This window comes from Musca autumnalis, unplaced genomic scaffold (assembly GCF_047663935.1).
Source record: "Musca autumnalis isolate F117 unplaced genomic scaffold, ASM4766393v1 scaffold_4, whole genome shotgun sequence".
Taxonomy (NCBI): domain Eukaryota; kingdom Metazoa; phylum Arthropoda; class Insecta; order Diptera; family Muscidae; genus Musca; species Musca autumnalis.
This window is the reverse complement of record NW_027411977.1, coordinates 217,451,403-217,477,768: the sequence shown is the minus strand read 5'-3', so window position 1 is coordinate 217,477,768 and position 26,366 is coordinate 217,451,403. Positions and strand designations below refer to the sequence as shown.

General features: G+C 32.0%; 1 protein-coding gene across 3 annotated transcripts in view; it reads right to left on the bottom strand.

The window, feature by feature from the left end:
• LOC141403902 (adenylate cyclase type 2-like) overlaps positions 1 to 26,366 on the bottom strand; it is a 184,970-nt gene that overhangs the window by 145,860 nt on the left and 12,744 nt on the right. The window lies entirely within an intron of this gene.

Sequence of the window (26,366 nt, the reverse complement as noted above, 5' to 3'; positions counted from 1 at the left end):
ATATAGATTTTACACAAAATTTCATAACAATTGTTTTTTCAAAAGCACGAATTGAAATCGAAGACTGCCAACAAGTTTCAAATTACCAAAAAACTGACCTCATCAAAAAAAATATTTAAGGCTGTTTGGCAAATACATTGGCTGTTGATTTCCAAAATATTTTGCAAAATATTGGGGTTATTTAATTTTTCAACCAATGAAGCGGTGAAGAGGTAAGGGGTAGGCAAAGTAAATTAAAAGGGTATCAGGAAGTAGAGGAAAAATCGCATATAGACACGTACAATTCAATGGAAATGTCGTCACCAAGATACGACCCCAGTAACGTGTACAAAAAAAAAATGCTTTCCACAAAAACAAATCAATATTCTGGGAACACAAGAAGAAATTGAATGGGAGGAGATTGAGAGATAGCAAATGGGAAGCAATAAATTAAGAATAAGTTTCTGTTTATGCCAAGTAATGTTTAGCACTCACACACTCTTTCATACACCCCAATGCATAGAGTATCACGGTGCTCTTGAAACAATTTTAAATGGAAGGTGCTTACACCTCGGAAGTTTTTGCGGATTCTGAAACTACAATGTTCATAGATGAGAACAATCAAAAAACAAAAAAAAAATCGCCGGAGCGCTTTTTAAATAAATCGCAATTTAAGTTGACATTTTTAGGGGTTGTTTAGGTTTTCGCGATTTTGCTTAGAAACCGCATTTCCTATCAAAATGAGACTAAAACAAATATTGTAGCTTTGAAAATTCTCTACAAGATCGACCTTTATGGTATTTTCGTAGTTTTTACCATTTTTGAGATATAGAAGTTCAACTTGGGACAATGCACTGACTGTATCGCCCCCTTATAAAACAATGTTATGTAGGGTGCGCCTTAACTAACTTTTGATGAAAACCGCTTACACAGGGAAAGTTTTTGTGAATTCTGAATCAGCAGTGTTCATAGATGAGAAAATCCAAAAACAAGAAAAAATCGCTTTAGGGATTTTTAAATAAATCGCGGTCAAAATTCACATTTTTAGGTGTTTTTTAGGTTTTTACTATTTTGCTTGAAAACCGCAAGTCCAATCGAAATGGAGCTAAAGAAAATGTTGTAGCTGTCAAAATTCTCTAGAGGATTGACTTTATCATTTGTTCCCAGCTTGTACCATTTTTGAGATAAGGAAGCTCAGTTTACATTTTTAGTTTTTTTTGTTAGGGTTTCGCGAATTTGCTTGAATACGGTAAGTCGTATCGACATGTGACCTGAGAAAATCTTAAAGCTCTGAAAATTCTCTAGAAGACTGGCTTAAGTAACTTATCCTTAGTTGTAACATTTTTTTAGATATATAAGTTTAAGTTGGGAATTTGCAGTCATGACATTGTTTTATAAGGGGGCGATACAGAATTGAATTGAATTTGAATTGTCCCAATTTGAATTTCTATATCTCAAAAACGGTAAAACCGACGAGAATATCATAAAGGTCAATCTTGTAGAGAATTTTCATATCTACAACATTTGTTTTAGTCCCATTTTGATAGGAAATGTGGTTTCTAAGCGAAATCGCGAAAACCTAAACAACCCCTAAAAATGTCAACTTAAATCGCGATTTATTTAAAAAGCGCTCCGGCGATTTTTTTTGTTTTTTGATTGTTCTCATCTATAAACATTGTAGTTTCAGAATCCGCAAAAATTTCCGAGGTGTAAGCACCTTCCATTTAAAATTGTTTCAAGAGCACCGTGGTATGTATTGCCACAAATAAAGTCAACAATAACTTTGAAAGCAATTGCGGCTTTCTTGCCTCTTGCCTCTTTATTTTTTGTTTGGGATTTCTTTTATAAAAGGGCTCAATAAAAGGGGAAGTAAAGAGTTCAATTAAAAAATCCATTTTCTATTTTCTTACCTTCCATTGTTAGCTATTAATTGAAATCTGTTTATGCCAAACAACATTTATATTGGTTTCCTGATTTTTTCAAAAATGTAGACAATTGAAATTCTTAGCCAAGCAAATGTATTGAAGAAAATAATCACCAATGTTTTTCTTCTTTTGTTTGAGAAAAGAAATCGATTAAAAATCGTTAAAATCCCATTTCGTTTTGTATCTGCCATAAAAGTTGATTAAAAAAGTGCTACTCTCACAAACACAGAAAACAATTGCAAGGACAAGAAAATCAAAAACAGAAAAACAATAATAGACAGAAGCATTTATTTTCCTAATGGAATATGAGGCAGAGCGGCTTAAAAGGAATAAAAACAGAAACTTGAAGGTATTTTAGGTATTTTATTTTATTCAATCCAACTTATAAATGAATTATCGGTGGCGTATACATGTTGTCAGCATTTATACGCCACCAGGTATAACATTAATTTTAATCGTACGACATAGTGGACATTATATGATTTAGCTTTGCAAAGGAGGCTGGAAAAAGCCTTATAAAGACAGCGATTTAGTTCCCACAAAGGAGGCTTGAACATTTAGGAATTCACTCCTTTAATAGATCTTTATCTACACTCCACGTCAGTATAATAGAACACCTAAATTTTTGTTAATGTTAGCTTATTTATCCCAAACGAATGAATCTGCGTTTTTAATCTTGTGGGGATTTAAAGTCTATGAAATATGCTTCAGATTTGGAGGAAGATAATCTGATATGAAAACAACCGTTATATCTCAAAATTCGGAAAAATAAAGTGACTGTTCTATCCTGATGACCAAAAATAAATATGTGCCTATTTTTCATAGTACTATCGGAAAAATGATCAGAAAATCATTTCGCGAAGAACTAGAAGCATAATTTTTTCCCTGTTTGATATGAAACATTATCGACTTTAGATCTCTACAAAATTAAAAACGTAGATTCTTTCGATAAGGGATAAATAAGCTAACATTAACAGAAATTTAGGTGTTCTATTCTACTGACGTGGAGTGTATAAAATAATTTTTTAGGAGGTCATCTATCTATAAAAGACCCGTTTAAGGGGACATCTACCTACAAAGACCCCTTTAGGTGAGCTGCTGCTATACCTACTATATACAAGACTCCTTCAGGATGTTTTCTATCAAAAGGTTACCCCTTGAGGAAGACTTTTATAAAAAGAAGACCCCCTGAGAAGGACTTCTAACTATAAGAGACCCATTTCAGAGGTTTTCTTTCTATAGAAGACGCCTTAAACAGGAATTTTTTCTATGGAAGACCGCTTTAGGAGGCCTTCTTTCTATAGAAGACCATTTAGGAGATCTTCGATCAACTGGGAATTTTTCAATCTATCGACAGGAGACCCGGTTAAGATGCCTTCTATATACTAAGATGCCTTGAGGAGGTCTTCTATCGATATGAGACACCGTTAGGAGACCTCTGTCTATATATAAACTCTGTCTATATATAATCCTTCCCTCTATAGAAGACCATTTTAGGATGTCTTCTTTCTATTATATAATAATAATTTTTCCACAAACATCCCAAGCGGGATAGGGGAGACTTCTCTCATATCAATGAGTGCACCCCGATTCATATTTAGCTCAATGATATGGGACCTACTGTTTATCGCCGAGTCCGAACGGCGTGTCTAAGACACCACTTGTAGAGAAGTTTTACAAGGCTGAAATACTCAGAAAATGTCTCCAACATTACTGAGGGGTATTTTGCCACCGTTGAAAAGTGTTTGATGTTGACTAGCCGGGGAATCGAACCCACGACCTTCAGCGTGCAATGCGGGTGTGCATACCATTGCACCACGGTGGCACCCAAATTCTTTCTATTAGGAAGTCTTAAATCTATAGAATGCCCATTTAGGGGGTCTTTTGTCGACAGAAGATCCATTAGGAGGACTTCTATCTGTAAAATAGATTATCTATATCTATAGAAAACCCCTCTAGGAAGTCTTAAATTCATCGGATTTAAAGGTCTTCTAGCCAAAGAGACCCATTTAAACCGTCTTCTAGCTACAGAAAACCTTCTTAGGAAGTCTTCTATATATAGAAGGCCCCATTAGCTGGTCTTCTATCTATAAAAAATCTATCTAGAGGAGACCACTTGAGAAGTATTTCTATCAGTAGAAGACCTCTTGGGGAGGACTTCTAAGTATGAAAGACCTATATATGAGATATTCTGGCCAAAGGAGACCCCTTTATGAAGTCTTCTATCAATAGAAGACCCTTTTACGAGGTCATCTATCTATTGGAGACTCCCATAGGGTCTTTTAAATAAATATGTAAGTCTCCTTTAGGAGTGATTAAACCTTTGTAAGACCTCTTTAGGAGGTCGTCTACCCTCTTAAGAGTTATTTTTACTAAACAAATCCCCTTTAGGAGTTTTTATAATTGTAAAAAAGCACGTATCTATAGAAGACCCCCTTAGAAAATTTTTTATTCATGGAAGACCACTTTAAGAGTCTTCTAGCTGAGGAAGACCCCATTTGGGGTCTTTAATATACAGAAGACCCCATTAGGATGCCTTCTATCTATAAAATAATATTTAAGGAGGTTTTCTATAAATTGAGAAGTTTTCAATCTATAGAATACACCTTTAGGAGGGCTTCTAACCAAAGAGGGCCCTAAGAAGGTGTTCCAGCTACAGAAGACGCCTTTGGGAGGACTTCTATCTAAAGAGGAACCCTTTGGCGGGTCTACCATATGTAAAATACCACTTTAGGTGGCCTCCTATATACAGAAGAAGAAGAATATTCTTTAAAAAAAAAGAAGAAGAAATATATTCTTTAAAAATCCACGTTTTGTGGTCTTGAGGTCCATGGAAAGGAAACTTTTAAAAAGTTCACGTTTTGCGGTCTTGAGGTCCATGGAAAAATATTCTTTAAAAAATCCACGTTTTGTGGTTTTGAGAACCATGGAAAAAAATAAAAAATCCACGTGTTGAGGGTTGAAAAATTCTTTAAAAATTCGTTCAAATTGTTTCATAAAGGAAGATAAATATATTGCGTATAAGTCTTGTCAACAGTCATACGCCACTCCGGACTCATGATATTTAAGGAACTTTTGTTACTTTTAAACCCCATGTATCTCAAAAGACTACTTTCCCATTCATAATGCTTCCAACATTCTGTTTTCAGTTACTATAAAATTTATCCTTTTAATATTTTCGTTATACTAGGGAAGAAGACAATATTGTTCATTGCATCTGTGCAACACGTTCATGCCTCTCAGCCCATAAAACAATTTTTATAACTTTATATATACAACTTAACATTTATTATGTTACATTATACTCGTTTCAACATGCTTAATACTGCTTCTAGCTTTTGTTTTAAAAACTTTAAGTTCTCTTAAATCTCAACACACTTCAAGTTATGTTACTCAAACAAGCAAGTTGAGCGTTTACAAAGCTGAAAACATTTTACAAGGATAACAACATGAAGAAAAAGAGCAACAATAGCAATAAGAAAAACAACAAGACAAAGTCATTCTCAGATTGAAACTTATAATCTACTAAAAACAGGAAAACTAAATCATGACATTTCTTCTCCACTCCCCCTTTGAAAAGCTGCGCTCCTTTGTTACTATATAATCACATTTTACAACATTATAAGATACTCAAGCAAAAAGAAAATGGGTCAAAAGATGTAACACTAAAATGTCAATAAGCGCCATATGGTGTGTTTTATCAAGAGGAGGAGGAGCAGGCGAAGTAAGTTATAATGGAATAAATGCTGTATAAAGCAACACAAAGTAATCTTTCATCTTCAAATCGCCAGGATAATATTTCAATGTTTCATTTGCTCTCGCCTTCGATCTGTTCTTTAACAAATTTATTGCTGTGTCCAATACTTAATAAAAAATTACGAGGAAGTAAAAAAGTTTTGAACAAATGTTAGTTATACACGTTATGGCGATGGACTTAATTGAATTATAAGTTAATTTTTCAATTGTAAATCATAAAAACACTTAAAGTTCAATAACAATGGAAGTGGGAGCGTATGATTGTTATTAATTGGTAACATGGTGGCGTATTATTATTTTTGACGTTGTGAGATAAGTACATTACACTCATTATAGATTTCCTTGGTGTGCCTCAAACAATAGGTCCACACTGTGTTATGATTAATATTAACGAAGTTCATGGTGACGGATGATTATTGACAGAACTTATACGCATTCGATTATTTCAATTCTCCTTTATATTAACACCACGAGAATTCTTAAATTTGTTTTAAGCCACAACACGTGTATTTTTAGAGAATTTTCCGTGGAAGATTATTTAAAAAATCTTAAAGTCCGTGGATATTCTTTAAAAAACCAACGATTTGTGGTCGTGAGGTCCGTGGAAAAATAGCCTTTAAAATATGTACGATTCTTGGTATGGAGGTCCTTGAAAAAAATTTTGGAAACCCATGAAAGAACCCTTTACGGGATCGTCTATATATATAAAAGAGTAGTGAGGTGAGTGACTGACTGACTGACTGATTCATCAACCCCCAGACGAAACGGCTGAAGCTAGAAATTTGAAATTTTGAGTGTGGGTTGTTGTTGGTATGTAGGGGTGAGATAAGGCAGGGTTTTTTTGAAATTCGAACTAGAAGGGTACTAAAAGTACTAAAAGGTACTAATTATGGTTTTCTTTTGCAAACGGTAAGAGCTAGAACTCTGAAATTTGCAATGAGGGTAATTGATGGAGAGCTAGAAAGATGTACCAAAGGATGTTTGGAATTTCGAACTACAAGGGAACGAAAAGTACTAAATTTAGTACAATTTGGATTTGGGTGAACGGATAGAGTTGGAATCCTGAAATTTTAAATTAGATCAATGGTGGAGAGTAACAAAGAAAGGTTCTTGGAAATTCGAACTAAAAATGAACGAAAAATACTAAATGATACTAAATTAAGTACAATTTAGATTTGGCTGAACGGATAGAGTTGGAATCCTGAAATTTTAAATTAGATCAATGGTGGAGAGTAACAAAGAAAGGCTCTTGGAAATTCGAACTAAAAATTAACGAAAAGTACTAAATGGTACTAAATTTAGTACAATTTGGGTTTGGGTGAACGGATAGAGCTGGAATCCTGAAATTTGAAATTAGTGTCACTGGTGGAGAGTAACAAAGAAAGGCTTTTGGAAATTTGAACTATAAGTGCACGAAAAGTACTAAATGGTGCTAAATTTAGTACAATTTGGATTTGGGTGAACGGATAGAGCTGAAATCCTGAAATTGGAAATTCGAACTATAAGTGCACGAAAGGAACTAAATGGTACTAAATTTAGTACAGTTTGGATATGGGCTAACGATAGGGCCAGAAACCCGAAATTTGGAATGGGGGTCACTGATGAAGAGTAAGAAAGATGTACCAAAGGTCGAAAAGTCCTAAATGGTACTGAGTTTGAATGATTTGGATTTGGATTTGAAGAACTGGAATTCTGAAATTTGGAATCAAGATTACTGTTGGAATATGGAATTGAGATATAGATGCAGCTTTTGGAAATCGTACTAATGTGCACAAAGCAGTACTAATTGGTACTAAATGCGCTACAGATTACTGCTGGAGTGTAGGATTGAGGTAGTTTTGGAGATTCGTACTTATGGAAAAGTGCTAAATGGAACTTCATTGGCTATAATTTGGATTTAGGTGAACGGATAGAGCTGCGATATCAAATAGTTTTTGGAAAGTCGTGTACAATTTGTGATTTTGTAAAGGGGTAGAACTGGAATTTTGGTATTGTGTAAACAGTTAAGGTACTAAATTTGGCGTGGGGTGTAGGAACAAAGTTGGGATTATATAATTTGGAAATACGCTATTTGTGCAAAAAGTACGAAATGGAAAAATATTTGTTATGAAGATCACACCTAAATTTGAGACAAAGTTCTAAGGTTGAAAAATTGTACTGAATATTGTTCCATTGATTTTATGTTAACGCCAAGGCGTTTCTAAATAATGTAATGAAGTAGTCAAACGTGAAGTGTCTTTTCAAAAAATGTATTTTGTTCTGACCGCTTTAGTATGTTAATTTGAAAACGTGGTCCAATGAGACAATTTTTTTAACTATAAGGTATTTACCCCCTGATAATAAAAAATGAATCCAAAAAAATTACCGTTATATACAGTTGACATACCCATGTACATTAAGTACAATTTTTTGTTAAACATTTTTTTCTAACCTTTTTTGCCACAAATTCCGAATTTCGGTTGGAAATGTGCAGAAGATCTTCAAAATATTCTAAATATTCAAAATATATCTTCTAATAAAAGTGGATTGATGTGCGCATTTTTTAAATTAAACTTTTATATCCTCTGAGTAGTCAAGGTATAAATTTAAAGAAAATTGGACGATATAGATTTGTTCTTCTTTTAAATACACTACGTCGAGGGGTGCCGTTATATGAGGACATAGGAACAGGTGAGTTTTTATGGCCATTTTGAATGCTGAAAATTTTATGGACCTATTCGGGTTCTGGGCGAAACTGCTAAAGCTATAACCTTGAATTGTGGATATGCGTTATTGTTGTTGTGAAGGGGTGAGATAAAGTTTAGTGTTTGGAAATTCGTACTGGGAGGGAATGCTGTGTTAGTGAAGGGGTAAAACCAGAAGTCAAGTCTGAAATTTGCAATATGATTCCCTGTTGGTGTATGTCTGTGATATGAGATCGTAGTTTTGGAAATTCGAAATAAAAAATTTGGTAGCTGTTTAGGGACTACAATGTACAATACTAAAAGGAATTAAATTAAAAAATATTGATAATAAAAATAGGTTCTGGTACAATAGGATCTCCAGTGTTCACCATTTCCATATTAAATATTGTTTATATATATTTTGTTCCCTTTCCGCATACGAAGTAGCGGGCATTTGCTAGTCTTTTATAGAAGACGTTATGGGATATCTTTTATTTATGGAATAACTTTTTAGAAGGTCTTCTATATACAATACCCTTCTGGAGGCCTTATATCTATAGAAGACAATTTTAGAAGGTTTTCTCTTACGGTCTTGGATTTTCTCGAAAAAAAAAATCTTTAAAAAATCCAAGTTTCTTGGTTTGGATTTTCTTGAAAAATTTTTTTAAAAAATCCACGATTCTTGACTTGGATTTTCTTGAAAATTTTTCTAAAAAATCCACGATTTTTGGCTTGGATTCTCTTGAAAAATTCTTTAAAAAATCCACGATTCTTGGTTTGGATTTTCTTGAAAATTTTTATAAAAAATCCACAATTTTTGGTTTGGATTTTCTTGAAAAATTCTTTAAAAAATCCACGATTCTTGGTTTGGATTTTCTTTAAAAAATCCACGATACTTGGTTTGGATTTTCTTGAAAAAGATTCCTTAAAAAATCCACGTTTCTTGGTATGGATTTTCTTAAAAAAATCTTTAAAAAATCCAAGAATCCTGGTTTGGCTTTTCTTAAAAAAATCTTTTAAAAATCCATGTTCCTTGGTTTGACTTTTCTTAAAAAAAAATCTTAAAAAATCCACGTTTCTTGGTTTGGATTTTCTTGAAAAAAATTCTTTAAAAAATTTATGTTTCTTCTTTTGGATTTTCTTCAAAAACATTCCTTAAAAAATCCACGATTCTTGGTTTGGATTTCCTTGAAAAAATTCTTTAAAAAATCCACGTTTCTTGTTTTGGATTTTCTGGAAAATCATTCCTTAAAAATCCACGATTCTTGGTTTGGATTTTCTTGAAAAAATTCTTGAAAAAATCAAAGTTTCTTGTTTTGGATTTTCTTGAAAAACATTCCTAAAAAATCCACGTTTCTTGATTTGGATTTTCTTCAAAAAATATTTAAAGAATGCACGTTTCTTGCTTTGGATTTTCTGGAAAAAATTCTAATGCATGTTTCTTGCCTTGGATTTATTTGAAAAAAAAAAAAATCTTTAAAAAATCCACGTTTCGTGGTTTGGATTTATTTGAAAAAAAAAACTCTTTAAAAAATCCACGTTTCGTGGTTTGGATTTATTTGAAAAAAAAAAAATCTTTAAAAAATCCACGTTTTTTGGTTGAGATTTTCTTGAAAATTTCTTTAAAAAATCCACGTTTCTTGGTTGAGATTTTCTTGAAAATTTCTTTAAAAAATCCACGTTTCTTGGTTTGGATTTTCTTGAAAAAATTGTTTAAAAAATCCACGTTTCTTGGTTGAGATTTTCTTGAAAATTTCTTTAAAAAATCGACGTTTCTTGGTTTGGATTTTCTTGAAAAAATTCTTTAAAAAATCCACGTTTCTTGGATGAGATTTTCTTGAAAATTACTTTAAAAAATCCACGTTTCTTGGTTTGGATTTTCTTGAAAATTACTTTAAAAAATCCACGTTTCTTGGTTGAGATTTTCTTAAAAAGTTCTTTAAAAAATCGACGTTTCTTGGTTTGGATTTTCTTGAAAAAATTCTTTAAAAAATCCATGTTTCTTGGTTGAGATTTTCTTAAAAATTTCTTTAAAAAATCCATGTTTCTTGGTTTAGATTTTCTTGAAAAAATTCTTTAAAAAGCCACGTTTCTTGGTTTGGATTTTCTTGAAAAAAATTCTTTAAAAAATCCACGTTTGTTGCTTTAGATTTTCTTGAAAAACTTCAGGTTTGTTGGTTGAGATTTTCCTTAAAAAATTCTTTAAAAAATCCACGTTTCTTAGTTTGGATTTTCTTGAAAAAAAAAATTAAAATTCACGTTTTGTGGATTATAAAATTCTTTAAAAAACACGATTTTGGAGTAAAAATTCTTTAAGAAATCCAAAACATGGTTAAATACTTTTTTAAAAAATCCAAAACGTGGTTACAAAATTCTTTAAAAAACCCACCTCTGCTGGTTTGGATTTTCCTGAAAAAAAAATTCTTTAAAAATCCACGTTTCTTGGTTTGGGTTTTCCTGAAAAAAAAAAATCTTTAAAAAATCCACGATTCTTGGTTTGGATTTTCTTGAAAAAAAAATCTTTAAAAAATCCAAGTTTCTTGGTTTGGATTTTCCTGAAAAAAATTCTTTAAAAAAATCCACGTTTCCTGGTTTGGATTTTCCTGAAAAAAAAATCTTTAAAAAAACCACGTTTATTGGTTTGGATTTTCCTGAAAAAAAATCTTTAAAAAAACCACGTTTCTTGGTTTGGATTTTCCTGAAAAAAAAAATTAAAAAATCCAAGTTTGTGGGTTTGGATTTTCCTGAAAAAAATCTTTAAAAAATCCACGTTTGTTGGTTTGGATTTTCTTGAAAAAATTCTTTAAAAAATCCACGTTTGTTGGTTTGAAGTTGGATTTGAAAAAATTCTTTAAAAAATCCACGTTTGTTGGTTTGGAGTTGGATTTGAAAAAATTCTTTAAAAAATCCACGTTTCTTGGTTTGGATTTTCCTGAAAAAAAATCTTTAAAAAATCCACGATTCTTGGTTTGGATTTTCTTGAAAAAAAAAAATCTTTAAAAAATCCAAGTTTCTTGGTTTGGATTTTCCTGAAAAAAATTCTTTAAAAAATCCACGTTTCTTGGTTTGGATTTTCCTGAAAAAAAAAAATCTTTAAAAAAACCACGTTTCTTGGTTTGGATTTTCCTGAAAAAAAATCTTTAAAAAAACACGTTTCTTGGTTTGGAGTTTCCTGAAAAAAAATCTTTAAAAAATCCAAGTTTCTTGGTTTGGATTTTCCTGAAAAAAATTCTTTAAAAATATCCACGTTTCTTGGTTTGGATTTTCTTGAAAAAATTCTTTAAAAAATCCACGTTTCTTGGTTCGGATTTTCTTGAAAAAAATCTTTAAAAAATCCACGTTTGTTGGTTTGGATTTTCTTGAAAAAATTCTTTAAAAAATCCACGTTTGTTGGTTTGAAGTTGGATTTGAAAAAATTCTTTAAAAAATCCACGTTTGTTGGTTTGGAGTTGGATTTGAAAAAATTCTTTAAAAAATCCAAGTTTCTTGGTTTGGAGTTGGATTTGAAAAAATTGGATTTCCTTTGTTTGGATTTTCTTGAACAAATTCTTTGAAAAATCCACGTTTCATGGCTTAGATTTTCAAAAAAAAAAAAAATCTTTTAAAAATCCGCGTTCCTTCGTTTGGATTTTCTTGTAAAAGATTCTTTAAAAAATCCAAGTTTCTTCGTTTGGATTTTCTTAAAAAAGATTCTTTAAAAATTCAAGTTTCTTGGTTTAATTTTTCTGGAACAAAATTCTTTAAAAAATCACGTTTCGTGGTTTGGATTTATTTGAAAACAAAAAATCTTTACAAAGTCCACGTTTCTTGGTTAAGATTTTCTTGAAAATTTCTTAAAAAAACCCACGTTTCTTGGTTTGAATTTTCTTGAATAAATCCACGTTTCTTGGTTTGGGTTTTCTTGAAAAAATCCACGTTTCTTGGTTTGGATTTTCTTGAAAAAATTCACGTTTCTTGGTTTGGATATTTTTGAAAAAATTCTTAAAAAATCCACGTATCTTGCTTGGGATTTTCTTGCAAAAAATTGTTTAAAAAATTCACGTTTCTTGGTTTAGATTTTCTTGAAAAAAAAAAATACTTTAAAAATCCACGTTTCTTGGTTTTGATTTATTTTTAAAAATTTCTTTAAAAAATTAATGCTTTTTTATTGGGATTTTCTTGAAAAAAAATCTTTATAAAATTTACGGTTTGTGGATTAAAAATTTCTTTAAAAATCCACGTTTTGTGGAGTAAAAATTTCTTTAAAAATCCACGTTTTGTGGAGTAAAAATTTCTTTAAAAATCCACGTTTTGTGGAGTAAAAATTCTTTAAAAATCCACGTTTTGTGGAGTAAAAATTCCCTTAAAAAAGATATTTAAAAAATCCACGTTTATTTGTTTGGAGTTTCTTGAAAAAATTCTTTAAAAAATCCTCGTTTCTTGATTTGGATTTTCTTAAAAACAATTTAAAAAATCCATGTTTCTTGCTTTGGATTTTCTGGAAAAAATTCTTTAAAAATACACGTTTCTTGGTTTGGATTTCCTTGAAAAAAATCTTTTGAAAAATCCACTTTTTTTGGTTTTACTTTTCTTGAAAAAATTTTTAAAAAATTCACGTTTTGTGGATTGAAAATTTCTTTAAAAAAAATCACGTTTTGTGGATTGAAAATTTCTTTAAAAACACGTTTTGTGGAGTATAAATCCTTTAAAAAATCCAAAACGTGGTTAAAAAATTCTTTAAAAATCCACGTTTTGTTAAAAAATATCCTTTAAAAAATCCACGTTTTGTGGATTAAAATTTATTTAAAAAACACGTTTTGTGGAGTAAAATTTTTTTAAAAATCCAAAACGTGGTTAAAAATTCTTTAAAAATCCACGTTTAGTTAAAAATATTCTTTAAAAATCCACGTTTTGTTAAAAAATATTCTTTAAAAAATCCACGTTTCTTGAAATTTTTTTTTAAAAATTTACGTTTTTTTGAAAAAATTCTTTGAAAATCCACTTTTCTTATTCACACATAAATATTTCTTTTAATTTCATTCACCTCCTCCTTTATGTATTATTTTATGTACTCCTGCGCGTATACTTTATTTTCTGTCAATTAAACAAATTATACGCCCATTGCTATTAAAATAAATCATACGTTCCCAAGTTCGTTTTTTCAAACATGTTTGATCAAAGAGATTTATTAAACGTATTAAGCGTATTTAAGTCTTAAACCTTCGATAAACACTTGGTTTGTTGTGCCAAAGGTGATTCTAAGAAATGTATTCACTTTCTCAAACCAATATTTTTTTAATTATATACTAATTAATCCCCAGCACTATATTAAAGTATTTGCCATTTGAATGTCTAGACTTAAATCATGAAATTTCACAAGAAAATATCTTCAATGCCTGTGATTTAATTACAGCGTGTATTTTAACTACTCTTTGCCAGATGAAGAACAATTTTTTATAATTACAGGCGTTGAACTCATGAATGTCTTACTTAGAATGTCATATGTCTTATCCTCTCCAACCTAGACGACGAGGTGCATATTCAGTTAATACAACGAAAGCATTTATCAATTACACAGATTTTGCAGAAATAAAATTGACTTGACATTTCTTCAGGGAAATGCTCATGGGAGACATATGAAATTCTTTCTTAGATGTTGCTTTTAATTAAAATTAGATTCGTTTTTTTGTGAAGTATTTGGGACTGTGGCAGAAGTTCTTTATTTGCGTGTATGTGAGGAGCTTTCCCCCTTGAAACCTTTAAACACACATGTTGAATAAATACATTGTCTCATTTTCGCTAAATATGATGCACGAACTCCTGTAAGTTGATGCCTTAATTTGAATGTCATTAAACAAATGAGGCCTGCTTGTTTGGGCCTAAAGCTTCGGCAATATAAGTTTATTAACGAGAAACATTTTCTTTATGCCTCTTCAAATGTCATTTGAGACGCGGTAACATATGTGAAGGAGTACGAAAGCTAGACTTGGATTCAAATAAACAAAACGAAAAAAAATATTTGACAAGCATGAGAAAATTCTTATAAATATCCAAATATATGTTTGCGAATCCAATATCATGAAAAAAATATTTTCATTTTCTGAAATCAAATTTAAAAACAAAAATTTTCTTTAATGAAATCCTTCACGTTTCTTGGTTTAGATTTTCTTGAAAAAAAAAAATACTTTAAAAATCCACGTTTCTTGGTTTTGATTTATTTTTAAAAATTTCTTTAAAAAATTAATGCTTTTTTATTGGGATTTTCTTGAAAAAAAATCTTTATAAAATTTACGGTTTGTGGATTAAAAATTTCTTTAAAAATCCACGTTTTGTGGAGTAAAAATTTCTTTAAAAATCCACGTTTTGTGGAGTAAAAATTTCTTTAAAAATCCACGTTTTGTGGAGTAAAAATTCTTTAAAAATCCACGTTTTGTGGAGTAAAAATTCCCTTAAAAAAGATATTTAAAAAATCCACGTTTATTTGTTTGGAGTTTCTTGAAAAAATTCTTTAAAAAATCCTCGTTTCTTGATTTGGATTTTCTTAAAAACAATTTAAAAAATCCATGTTTCTTGCTTTGGATTTTCTGGAAAAAATTCTTTAAAAATACACGTTTCTTGGTTTGGATTTCCTTGAAAAAAATCTTTTGAAAAATCCACTTTTTTTGGTTTTACTTTTCTTGAAAAAATTTTTAAAAAATTCACGTTTTGTGGATTGAAAATTTCTTTAAAAAAAATCACGTTTTGTGGATTGAAAATTTCTTTAAAAACACGTTTTGTGGAGTATAAATCCTTTAAAAAATCCAAAACGTGGTTAAAAAATTCTTTAAAAATCCACGTTTTGTTAAAAAATATCCTTTAAAAAATCCACGTTTTGTGGATTAAAATTTATTTAAAAAACACGTTTTGTGGAGTAAAATTTTTTTAAAAATCCAAAACGTGGTTAAAAATTCTTTAAAAATCCACGTTTAGTTAAAAATATTCTTTAAAAATCCACGTTTTGTTAAAAAATATTCTTTAAAAAATCCACGTTTCTTGAAATTTTTTTTTAAAAATTTACGTTTTTTTGAAAAAATTCTTTGAAAATCCACTTTTCTTATTCACACATAAATATTTCTTTTAATTTCATTCACCTCCTCCTTTATGTATTATTTTATGTACTCCTGCGCGTATACTTTATTTTCTGTCAATTAAACAAATTATACGCCCATTGCTATTAAAATAAATCATACGTTCCCAAGTTCGTTTTTTCAAACATGTTTGATCAAAGAGATTTATTAAACGTATTAAGCGTATTTAAGTCTTAAACCTTCGATAAACACTTGGTTTGTTGTGCCAAAGGTGATTCTAAGAAATGTATTCACTTTCTCAAACCAATATTTTTTTAATTATATACTAATTAATCCCCAGCACTATATTAAAGTATTTGCCATTTGAATGTCTAGACTTAAATCATGAAATTTCACAAGAAAATATCTTCAATGCCTGTGATTTAATTACAGCGTGTATTTTAACTACTCTTTGCCAGATGAAGAACAATTTTTTATAATTACAGGCGTTGAACTCATGAATGTCTTACTTAGAATGTCATATGTCTTATCCTCTCCAACCTAGACGACGAGGTGCATATTCAGTTAATACAACGAAAGCATTTATCAATTACACAGATTTTGCAGAAATAAAATTGACTTGACATTTCTTCAGGGAAATGCTCATGGGAGACATATGAAATTCTTTCTTAGATGTTGCTTTTAATTAAAATTAGATTCGTTTTTTTGTGAAGTATTTGGGACTGTGGCAGAAGTTCTTTATTTGCGTGTATGTGAGGAGCTTTCCCCCTTGAAACCTTTAAACACACATGTTGAATAAATACATTGTCTCATTTTCGCTAAATATGATGCACGAACTCCTGTAAGTTGATGCCTTAATTTGAATGTCATTAAACAAATGAGGCCTGCTTGTTTGGGCCTAAAGCTTCGGCAATATAAGTTTATTAACGAGAAACATTTTCTTTATGCCTCTTCAAATGTCATTTGAGACGCGGTAACATATGTGAAGGAGTACGAAAGCTAGACTTGGATTCAAATAAACAAAACGAAAAAAAATATTTGACAAGCATGAGAAAATTCTTATAAATATCCAAATATATGTTTGCGAATCCAATATCATGAAAAAAATATTTTCATTTTCTGAAATCAAATTTAAAAACAAAAATTTTCTTTAATGAAATCCTTTAGACCAAAGATGTAAATTTATCCCAACATATGTGAAAAAATATAAATGTTGTAATTAAATGCCTGTGAATTAAAGAACTTTCTTCTTCTCTCAACAAGTTTTTGTCTGTGAAATTTCATGATTACATTGTCGGCATTTAAATGCCAAATGTTTCCTTAAAAATGTTTAGGAATTAATGGCAGCCCACATGGGATTGAAAGGCGACTTATTAAAAGAAGAAACTGTTTGCTTGATGGGGAATATTTTCGGGCAATTAACACAAATTTACTCATACAAACCACTTTGAAGTGGCCATTGCAGGTTTGAGGCAATGTTGGGTAAAGAGAGCAAAAAGGTTATATGTATATACATTTCTTGACTGGTCCTGAGATAAGGCTAAAAACCCATTCATAACATACTGTGACTCTTTGCTTAATCATCAATGAAAATAATCTGAGGGAGCGTATAACTAATATTAACACTAATGACGTATACTTGATTGATTTGTGGAGGAATGAAGTATACGCACCGTGGTTTTAAAAATTAAAAAAATCAAATTAAAGATATTTTTTTAAATAATTTGAGGACTTTGAAAAATATTCATTAAAAATTCACGGTTTGGGGTCCTGAGTCCTATAAAAAAATTCTTTACGAATGCATTTCAAAAATCTTTAAAAAATCCAAGTTTCTTGGTATGACGGTCCTTGAAAAATTCTTTAAAACATCCACGTTTTTTTATTGAAAAATTCTTTAAAAGTTCCATGTTTCTTGGCATGAAGGCCGTTAAAAAATGTTTCTAACAAATATATGTTTCTTCTTGTGGAGGTCCATAAAAAAACTCTTTAAAAATTCAAAAAAAAAAAAAAAAAAAAACAGTTCTTTAAAAATCTACGTCTGTTGGCATGGAGAACTTTGAAAAAAAACCCACAAATTTTGGAATAAAGTTCTTTGAAAAAAAATCATTAAAAAAAGTTTTCTTAATGCGGAGATCCTTGAAAAATTCTTTTAAAAATCCACGCTTTTTTGGAAAAAAGATATTTAAAAAAATCATTAAAAAACTGTTTTTTTTGTCTGGGTTCTTTAAAAATTTTTTTAAAAAACCACGTTTCTAGTGTGGAGTTTCTTGGCAGAATTTTTTAAAGATAGAATTGTTTAAAGAATCCAAGTTTCTTGGTGTGGGGTCCTTGAAAAAATTCCAAGCTCCTTAGTGTGGAGGTCCTTGGGAAAAATTCTTTAAAGAATCCACGTTTCTTGGTGTTGGGTCCTTGAAAACATTCCAAGATACTTAGTGTAGACGTCCTTGAAAAAAAATTTTTTTAAAGAATCCACGTTTCTTGGTGTTGGGTCCTTGAAAACATTCCAAGATACTTAGTGTGGACGTCCTTGAAAAAAATTCTTTAAAGAATCCACGTTTCTTTGGGTGGTGTCCTTGAAAACATTCCAAGTTCCTTAGTGTGGAGGTCCTTGAAAAAAATTCTTCAAAGAATCCACGTTTCTTGGTGTGGGGTCCTTGAAAAAATTCAAAGCTCCTTGGTGTGGAGGTCCTTGAAAAATATTCTTTAAAGAATCCACGTTTCTTGGTATGGTGGTCCTTGAAAAAATTCTTTAAAAAGTCTAGGTTTGTTGGTGAAAAAAATTCTTAAAAAAGTCCAAAAAATCTTAGTACTGAAAAAGTCTTTAAAAATGCATGTTTCTCGGTGGGGAGGTCATAAGAAATCTTTAAAAAACTAGGTCTCTTAGTGTGGAGGTCCTTGAATAAAAATTCGTTAAAAATTCACGTTTCTTGGTATGAAGGTCCTTCAAAAATTTGTGACCTGCTGGTCTATAAAAATATTCTTTAAAATCCTCAGACCTCAAGAAGTCTTCTGTTGTTTATATAAGTCTCCAGACGTCAAGTGATTTTCTGTCATCTAAAGAAACATCCAAAGGTTTTCTTTTGCCTATACGAGAAGAATGCCTCTAGCGGTATTCTGTTGTTTACAGATACCTCAAGCTGTCTTCTTCTTTTACCTACAGAATACCTCTACAGGAAATCTATGGCCTACAGGATCCTTAGGGAGAATCTGAACATATAAAGGAATAATTCTGTTGTACATAGAAGACCTGTAGTGCGATTCTGTAACTTTTTTTAATAACGAACCGACATCGGTTGTTAACGAAAATATTCGGCTGAGTTAACGAATGTGCTATTCTGTAACTTTATGTTAACGATTGTAGAAATCGTTAACTCATACCGACGAAAATCGATAGGAAGAAAATGTCAAATATTATATTTTAATATTAATTAAAATATATTTTGAAGCTGAAAACATTATTTCGTCGCGAGTACAAGACATAAAGCGTTTAAGAAGGAAACAATTCAGATTTTTGAAGGAATTTGGCTCAAATGTGTGTCTTTTGGATGAATACGGATGCCAGTAAAGAAGGATTTGTTAAAATGTTTTTATTGTGTGTGTGATTTAAAAGTAATAAAAGTGATAAAACCATCATTAATCTTTTTTAAAAGCGCAGTTGTATTTTTTTTTTTTATTAAAAGTTGGGATCATATTTTGGGTTGTGGCGCTCTGTATGGAAATTCAGCTTTGATATTTGACATGACTTAAGCAGCGCCAGTGATCGTGGATCCACGTTACCGTCATTTGAGTTTATATATTCACATATTCAATTCACGCCCACATTAAATGAAATTTCTCATAGCGGAGAGTATGAAACGTTCGAAAATCCAAGCTTATACGCCATTTTTAGCATTCTGATTGATAGTGATGCTGAGTTAAAATCTATAAGATTATCACAGAACAAAGTAGGTTATAGTAATACTATTCACGTGTTGGCCTCAATGCTAAATTAAAGCCAACGAGAGCCTCCTAGAAAGACAGTGTTACGGACATTGGTATAGGTCTTACATAGCAGTACCACACTTGAGTTCTTTTGAAGCATTAGATAACGTTTTTCCTCATTAGTAAGTAAAACAAAGGTTAGCGTAGTCTTCATATGTAGGATAGCATGGGGCAGCTTCGCCACTGTTGCGCCTTCGCCAGCGCCGATTTAATTGATGCTATATGAAGGTGGTCTAAAGGAAATTTATGAGTTAATCGAAGATCAAAGAGAACTTTGATGATCTTTATGCAGATTCAATAAAATCGGCGCTGGCGAAAGCACAACAGTGGCGAAGCTGACCCATGTTATCATACATAGTTAACCCTTATGTAAACGCTTTAAGAAGATTTTTCTCAATAAGGCAGAATTTACCTTATGTACACTCCTCATTAACATAACATATGCTCATATAAAACGGCCGTTTTTAAAAGAAATCAACAAAATATTGCAATAATGTACTGTCGTTAAGACTTAACAACAACTTTTTTTTGGTTGTTAACTTAACAATAATTTTCGGTAATTAACGACAAAAATTGTTAAAATTGATATACAGAATAGCACTTACCGAAAATTATCGTTAACTACCGACATTCGTCATTAATTCTGTCGTTAAGGAGTTACAGAATCGCACTACTGAGCATGCCGAAGACCTCAAGATGTCTTGTGGTGCTCACAGAAAACTGTAAGTGCATTATATTGCCCATAAGGGACCTCAAGATACCTTTTGTTGCCCATGAACGACCTCATGTTGTCTTCCGTTGCCTATAGAAGACCTCAAGTTGTCTTCCGTTGCCTATAGAAGACCTCAAGTGGTCTTATGTTGCACATAGAAGACCACAAGATGTTTTCTTGTGCTCATATAAGACCTCAAAGATCTTCGGTTGCCACTAGAAGACCTCCAGATATCTTCTTTTGTCCATAGAAGAGGTCAATAAGTATTCTGTTGCCCAGGGAAGACCTCAAGAATTTTTCTGGTACCATAGAAGACCTCAAAATGTATTATGTTGTCCATAGAAGACCTCAACATATATCCTGTTACCAATAGCAGACCTCCAAATATCTTCTGTGGCTCAGAGAAAACCAAAAGATATCTTCTGTTGTCCATGGAAGACCTCAAGCATACTTCTGTTGTCCATAGAAGTCCTCAAGATGTCTTCTGTTGCCTATAGAATACCTAAAAATATATTATGTTGCTCATAAAAGACTTCGAGATGTCTTCTGTTGCCTATAGAAAACATCAGGAGATCTTCTGTTGTCTTTAGAAGCCTCTTCTGATCTGCAGAGAACTTCGTGAGGTCTTCAGTCGTTTATAAAAGTCGTAAACAGATTGTCTGTCGCTAATAAACTCGCCAACATTTCCTGTCTACGAAAGCTATCTGGAGGAAAACTATTGTCTAAAGAAAGTCTCTATAGGACTTCTAGAAAAAATCAAGACCTCTAGAAATCTGTTGTCATAGAAACTTCAAGAGGTACCTGCTTCTGCTCCCCAGAGGATTTTAGTCGTTTGGAAAAGTCTTCAAGAGATGTTCTGTCGTCTATAAAGCCGTTAAGAACTCTTCCTCAAGTTCTCAAGACGTATCATTTTGTCTGTAGAAGGTGAAGAGGTCTTCTCTTGTCTATGGAGGACTTTTAAAGGACCATGATGCCTTTAGAAAGGCTCTAAAGGACTACTATAACAATACATACCTCTAGTGATCCCCTGTTACCCACAGATAAGCTTTAGAGGTTATCTGTTGTCTATATAAACCTAAAAAGATCTCTCCTTCAGCTCCCTAGAAGATCTATGTCATTTATAAAAGACCTCAAGAGATTTTCTGTCATCTAGAAAGTCATCAACAGATCTGCTGTTGTCAAATGAATTTTCAAAGGGCCTTCTATCGTCTGAAGAAGTCCTCAGGAGGGTTTCTTTGTTCTCGATTTATATTTTTGTCTTGTCATCTACAAAATTTCTATGCAGGAAACCTGTTGTCTACTAAAAAAAGACCAGGTCTCTAGAGATCTTCTGTGATCTAAACAAAGCTCAACAGGTCTCTCCTAAATGCCCTCAAGAGATCTTCTATAGTCTATAAGTAGTCAACAGATCTTTTGTTGTCCATTGAGGGCCTCAAGATATCCTCTGTCCCTTATAGAACTCCTCAAGAGGTTTTCCTTTGTCTCTAAAAGGTCAAGAGGTCCATAGAGAACATACTATGGAAGACCTCTAGAGGAATCCTATATAAAGACTTTAGATGACATCGAGAAAAATCTAGACCTCTAGAGAACTTCCTTCGCCCATTCTAGAGGCGATCTCTCATTTATAAAATTTCTAAAGAGATCTTCTGTTGTATATGGAAGGAGGAAACCTGTATCTATAGAAAGACTTTAGAGTACTAATAGAAACAATCCCAACTCAAGGAATTTTCTTTTTTCTATATAATGCCTCAAGAGTTCTTCTTTTGCGTGTGAAAGGTCTCTAGAGGAAACCTGTTGTCTGTAGAAGGTCTCTAGAGGACTACTAGAAAAAAAATCTAGAGGTCTTGTTTTGTCTATAAAAGACCTCAAGGGGTTTTATCTATAGAAGACCTCGAGAGGTATTTCTTTCGTCTATGAAACACCTCTAGAGGAAACCTGTTGTCTATAGAAAACCTCTTGAGGACGTTTAGGAAAAGTGCAGATTTCAAGAAAAGCTTTAAACGTAATCCACTGTCCACAGAAACCTCAAGAGGTATTTCATTCTGTTCCCCAGAGGACCTCTGTCATTTCTAAAAGTCCTCAATAGATCTCCTGAAGTCTACAAAATCGTCAAAAGATCTTCTGTTGTCTATTGAAGACCTCTAAAGATCTTATTTTGCCTTCTGTTATCTACGAAAGTTATCTGGAGGAAACATGTGGTCTATAGACCTCTGGAAGAGTTCTACAAAAAAATCAGGCCTATTGAATCCATCCATAATTCACTCACAAAAATTGGTTGTTTCCTCGGCACTGATCAATTGGATTGAATTGGATTGCTAAGCAGCAAAATTATCAATTTAAACAAACGGAGCGAGTTTCGTAGGGAAGTTTGTGTTTGCGTTCTGTGGCTTCTTGTGATAAACGAAATACTTAAGGAATTTGATAGACTACGAGTTTAAACCATCGCAAATGCTGGTTACGTATATCATCACGATTAGTCGGAAGTTCCCACTAACTCTATCGCAAGTTATGCAAGGAGCTCTAGTCAAACATTCGAGATAGGTAGCTGACCTTAAGGTGAACTCATTAAAGACAGAGCTGGTTCTGTTACCGATTAAGAAAATTATCAAACCATATGAAGGTCATAGGAGAGGTCTAATAGTACTAAATTCTTGCAAGAATTCATTTGCAAGACATGGGGACTGGGGCCACAGGTCGTCCATTGGATGTTTAGGACCACTATAACCCCATTCTTGCATATGGAGTTCTAGTGTGGTGAAATGCCTCGAAGAAGATATTGTATTTTCGTAAACTAAATAGCGGTATCAATCTAATCACTGCCGAAACGAAGATCACTTGACAGGCTGCCCTTAACATGCCACAGGATCTGTATTAATTCGCCGTATACTGTTGCGTATATTTATTGTCAACAGTTATACGCCACCAATAACTATATTAATATCAATCATACGCTAATGTGCACCAGTGAGTCCAATATTATCTCTCTATAAACAAAGGCTTATAATACTTTTCATTTGGCCAGAGATTTGCCATAATCTTCTGTAACACTTCTAATAGTCTTCCATCTAAAGACTTATCAACGTTTAGTTGTGTGAATTTGTCTTCTTGTGCCAACAGTTGCCTCTTCCACACATTTCATTCAATTAACAAGTGCTTTTAGCCATGTTCTTAACACATTCACTTTACAAGATTCCACTTAACACCACTATTCCCACTTAACTTCTTTAGTACTTATCCATTGCTAGGTTTTGATTTTCGTCATCATCTTCATTGTCATCATCAACACATCATACCTACGTAAAATAATTATATGTGCAAACTAATATTGTGATATTTATTATCGAAAACAAAATTTATTTCCAATATTATTTTTACATTGTAGTTAGAGCTTACGATTGCTTTTAAAATATAAAAGAAAATTGCGTTCTTATTAATTTCATAGTAGAGAAAAATAATTTATAAAAAATTTGTCATAGAAAATAATTATATGTGCAATAACGAAATTTTTTAAAAAATTCATAATAATGAACAAAATTGTTGTACATTTAACATGATATTGTATTGTCCTTGTGGATTAGGACTTGTTGTAGCCTTCGTCTCATAGAACCGACTAGGTTTCTTAAGGTGTTAGTGGTGATATACTCCCATTCCGCCAATAATGCACATTGCAATGCTTTCAGCTTCGAGCACTCCTTTGACTTCGCGACAACTTTGGCAGATAGTATGCCCCGAAGGTCTTCAATGGGTTTGTGGCCATGAGTTATATCTGGCCACTCCAATAACCGTACATTTCGTGCCTTTAAAAACTCCTTTGTAGGTCCAACAGGGTGATTCGGGGCAATATCCTGCTGGAAAATCCAATTATATCCGTACAGTTCTCCAGCAAAATCTATTAAGTTGTTCTCTAACAACTAAATTTATGTTTCGGCACTCATTTTTGTCGAAACAAAACTTAAAGTAGACTTTCGTCGATGTTAGGTGTTCCCTTTATGACGTGACAGACGCGAATGTTTCATAATTCTCATATAATTATTTTTTATTGGTTTGTAAATTAAAATCGAATGTCTCAACTAACGGGATTACAGATTAAATCCAAGGAAGGTATTACCAATAAGCAAAAAGTGAGAGGACATAAGCAAAATGTAGAAAAAAATTGAAATTTAATACCGTTCGAATTTATTTGAGAATTGGGAAGTTTTCGAGGAGGATCTCTTATGGTATGCGCTGCATTCAGAGCTGGACGAAAGCCTAATTTAAGTTTTGTTCCGACAAAAATAAATGCCGAAACATATGTTGAGATGTTAGAGAACAACTTAATAGATTTTGCTGGAGAACTGTACGGATATAATTGGACTTTCCAGCAGGATATTGCCCCGAATCACCCTGTTGGACCTACAAAGGAGTTTTTAAAGGCACGAAATGTACGGGTATTGGAGTGGCCAGATATAACTCATGGCCACAAACCCATTGAAGACCTTCGGGACATACTATCCGCCAAAGTTTTCGCGAAGTCAAAGGAGTGCTCGAAGCTGAAAGCATTGCAATGTGCATTATTGGCGGAATGGGAGTATATCACCACTAACACCTTAAGAAACCTAGTCGGTTCTATGAGACGAAGGCTACAACAAGTCCTAATCCACAAGGACAATACAATATCATGTTAAATGTACAACAATTTTGTTCATTATTATGAATTTTTTAAACAATTTCGTTATTGCACATATAATTATTTTCTATGACAAATTTTTTATAAATTATTTTTCTCTAATATGAAATTAATGAGAACGCAATTTTCTTTTATATTTTAAAAGCAATCGTAAGCACTAACTAAAATGTAAAAATAATATTGGAAATAAATTTTGTTTTCGATAATAAATATCACAATATTAGTTTGCACATATATTTATTTTACGTAGGTAGTTGAAATGCAATTAGAGCGGTTGTTTCTTAGAGACATAATACTCCTGTAGAGATTTATTTGTAATTATTATTTCTTCCAAAGATGAGATACGGCTTCTAATTTAGGTTAATGTATCCAGGGGCTAAATTCTGTTTTTATGAAAATGTGAAATGAAAACTTTTATAAGGGAGAAAACTGTCAAATAAACAAAAATTTCATAGAAAAAGAATCCTGCCCCAAATCTGAAGCATGATCAACGAGCAAACAGATAAGTTCGTACTTGAAGTGTTTAAGAGATAATATCTTCGAAAGATTTAGCGACCGGTCCGTATTAATGGAGAATATTGGTGTCGTATACATAGTGTCCACACTCATACGCCCTGATGCACCGTATTAAAGTAAATAATTTCTTCTAAAAAATAAGTATTTTTAATTTCTTTTAACTTTTTGTCACACAAAATATCAACGTAAATTATATTTGAGGTTGGTAGAGGTCCTTCAAAAGTAGAAAATAATGAATTTTGCACACATAAACACCGAACATCAATCTGCCTTTAATTTTCCTTCAATTGTTTCTGTACATGACATATATTACTGTCAAGTATTATATGTTACAATAGTATGAGTATACACTTCAACTGTAATGACTTCCCATCCACCAGAAATTCTTTTCAAATATTCTTTCATTTCCACATATGTACATCCTTTTGTTTAATATCCACCCAACCTAACATTGGAAACGCCAAAATATTTTATTTTCGACTAGAGAACAATTGAAGAATTCTCAAAAGTGTTGGCGAAAGATATTTATGTCAAAATCACTCAATGACTTTCTGTTGTTTTGGATAAGATTTCTGCAAGTAATGAGGAAGCAAAAGGAACGCAAGTGAGTATTTATTCTGACTGACTTTAAGGACTATGACCTCATTTTCTTGTACAGATGCCAAGGATAATGAAGTGATCCAAATGATTTACTTGTGCAAAGGTCTTAAATTTTTAATTTCATTGAAATTATTAAAATTAATGATAAAACAAAAACATTTTTTGTCGCCACAAAGGTGGGAAGTTTTTAAAAAATATTTTCTAGCTTTTTTGCAAAGGCTTGGATTAAAAACAAAAAAAGAATATTTTCAAGCGTGGATTTTTTAAAAAAAATTCAAGTCTCTCTACAAAGGCATGGGTTTTTTTTTAAATTTTCAAAACCTTCTACAGAGGCGTAGATTTTTAAAAAAATATTTTCAAGCCTTTCTCCTACGGAGCGAATTTTTTAAAAAATAGTTTCTAGCCCCCCATAAAGTTTGGAATTTTTTAAAAAACTATTTTGAAGCTCGCCATAGAGGTGTGGATTTTTTAAAAATTATTTTTAAGCCTTTTTACAAAGGCGCAAATTTTTTAGACAATAGT